This window comes from Cuculus canorus, chromosome 15, assembly GCF_017976375.1.
Source record: "Cuculus canorus isolate bCucCan1 chromosome 15, bCucCan1.pri, whole genome shotgun sequence".
Taxonomy (NCBI): Eukaryota; Metazoa; Chordata; class Aves; order Cuculiformes; family Cuculidae; genus Cuculus; species Cuculus canorus.
This window is the reverse complement of record NC_071415.1, coordinates 5,186,060-5,188,999: the sequence shown is the minus strand read 5'-3', so window position 1 is coordinate 5,188,999 and position 2,940 is coordinate 5,186,060.

The window sequence follows — 2,940 nt, the reverse complement described above, 5'->3', positions numbered from 1 at the left end:
TATTGAGAACACTGCACATTTATTTTAATTGGATAACTGAGCTTTTCTGCTTACTGAGCTGTCTGCCTGACATTTGCAAAATGCAGCTTTTTTTTTCCACCAACATAACCTAACTGTTCATTTTTACAAGGCCTGTCATCCAAAATGCAGAACCTAATCCTTAATTAGTTGTCATATTTATTTGGATGTTGTACATTGGACTGAAGTGTTTGGTTTACTATCCTTTCATAATGTCCGTTAAATGATTATTTTTGCATTCACTTATGTTTTATGTAACAGTTTTCCTATGTACTGAACTCCTGACTTACAGGATTTTGCTAAACAATGGAATCATTAAATTGGTCAGGCGTGCAGGCTACCCAGGCAATGCACGGGGAAACAAATCGAACAGAAAACAAACTAAAGCAAGCCCTAAGCCATGCAGACAAGCAGACTGGAGTGCTGTAAAGTACCTGAAACACAACGAGCTTTTCTCCAGTTTGGATTTTCAGCTGTAAATCTCTTTTGAAACCAGGAACCTACAGCAAGCCAGACCACCTCATGGGAATGAGAAGGGACACTTTGCTGTCCCCCCATTCCTGGTAAGCAAGCAGTGGGCTCAGGAGGCATGTTTTTGCTCTGACTGGTGTGGAACAGGGACTGGAATCCAAGGCAGAGTCCAGACCAGCAGACCGCTGAAGAGGTGTTTCTCAGTGACTGTTTAAGTGAAATAGAAGGTCTTTAACAGAAGAACTGAGAATGACTTGACCCAATGTACACAGGGCAGATACATATGAAAAAAAAATAATCCTGTTTTTCAGCTGAGCCATGAGAAGATTTGAAAACCACATGTATTTGTGAGTGCTTTGAACACGGTTTTAGTGGCAATCGGCTCTACCTGCCCTTCCACCCAAAACTCTCATCCTTATTACCGCTGCCTAACTGGGTACTGCAAACCATAATTGAAAATAACTTACCTTGAGCACCCTGGCAGGAATCTGAGAAGTTCAACAGTATCTACTACAGAGAGCTAAACAACAGCTGAACAGCAGCCCCTGGGCCCAAACGCTGCCCGAGCGGACTCCTAAAATGACACTGATGTTTCCAGTCCCCGCATGGAAACAAGTCAAAGTATGTGCTCTCTGAGAATGGGTAATCCGCACGTTTCATTGCTTTGTCGCACAGCAGTTCAGTCCCAGCCAACTAAAGCAACTGGTGCAACACGCGGGTAGTCACACCGCTGTTTCAACTAATGGCATTGCATTAGATGCGATATAGAAAATGTACCCACACAATTACAAACCAGCATGAAAGAACCACCTTTCTCTTCCAAATAAGAAAATAAGGACCAGATCTTGGATCTAGATGTACTTCTAAGGTTTTTTTTTTCCTACCCGTGCTAATCTCAGTCCAACTGATTAAGAAAACATGTTCAAGTTGATGATATCTTGGCATATACTACCTAGATTGTTTTCTGATCCTAGTCTGTGTCCACTGTGCTTTTTGTGAAGTGCTGCCAGACAATTATTGGCATGCAGAGGACTCGGAAAGTGCTAGAGAGGCATAAAAGCTGGCAGAGAACAAGTTCCCTTTCAAACAAAAAAGCAAACATCATTGCTTTATGAACCAAGCTACATGTTGTAAGGACTCAAGTCCCAGTCTGGAAAGATTTGGCATAGAGCTTATCTTATAGCAAGAGGTGAAGCGTGTGGCCTTTAGGAGCAAATGAAGCATTATGATAAATTTTCATAATACTGGTAAGACAACTGGTTTTGAAACTTCCAGAAATGCCTCAAAGACTCCCTCAAATCATTGTCTTCCTTCTGATCTCATCTCCCACTCAAATCTTATTTTCCCACTGAAATAGGGTTCCTTTTATTGTTTCGGTTAGGTTTTTTTTAATTCTTTTTTTTCTCTTCTCCCCTCCACCTACCAGAAGGCTGATATTTCAGCTCTGCTTTAGGGAGGAAATCATTTGCACAACCTTTTTTCCTCACACATTTGTACTGTAAAACTGAAAAAATGTGGCAATAGGAACACGTCAAACTTGCAAAAAATCACTTGAGGTAAGAAACAGCAATACGCACAAGAGCAACTCAAACCAAAGACAGACTTCCCAGAAATTCAATGAAAAGTGAGTTCTAGTAAAAAACTTAACACTTTACCAAAACGGAAAGCTAATAAACAACCCGGGTGCCGTTAAAGATGATCAAGGACAGAGCACTACAGGACATGGTTAACAGGGACAGCTCTAATATTTCCTAAAAAGATTCAATATCATCTTTGCTAGACAATTAAATCTGTATTAGAACTTTAAATAATTGGGGAAATACCCTGAAATGCTTACTGCATTTTCATTTTTTTTTTTCCTGTTGGCTACAAATGATTCTTTGCTTATTTTCTGGCCAATTGTTCAATAAATAGTCTTTATCAATTTAGCATGTATTGGCTACTTGGTTAATAAAGGAAGCACAACTGCATTAATTCATAAATAACGATACAAAATAACACACAGATGATCCAACCATGTGAAAATTACATGGTGTTTCAGGTTCTGTGTGTGTGTGCGTTCCACTTGTGTTTATCTATTCACATGCTTCTCACCCTCCTTCAGTCCAAATCTTACTCAGTATTACTACCTTTGTCGTATCATCCAGCCACTAAAGGACACACTGTCAATATATCAATCCTGCGTGGTGTGGAGGAGAGTAAACGTGAATATTGTAAACGTGAATATTTAGTGCTCATATTTCATAAAAAATTATAAAATCAGACCTCTCCCCCATTCCTGGCAAACATCAGGGTTTCTTCTCTTTACCTTCTTAGAAGGATCCAACCACTTTTTAGAGTAAAGCTTGCTGCTATACTGCAAAGCATGCAATATTTCATCTGTTATCTTTATGTCATCTCTTCCGCTGCTACACTACAGTATAAGAGGACCCAAGGCAGAGAAATCACCTA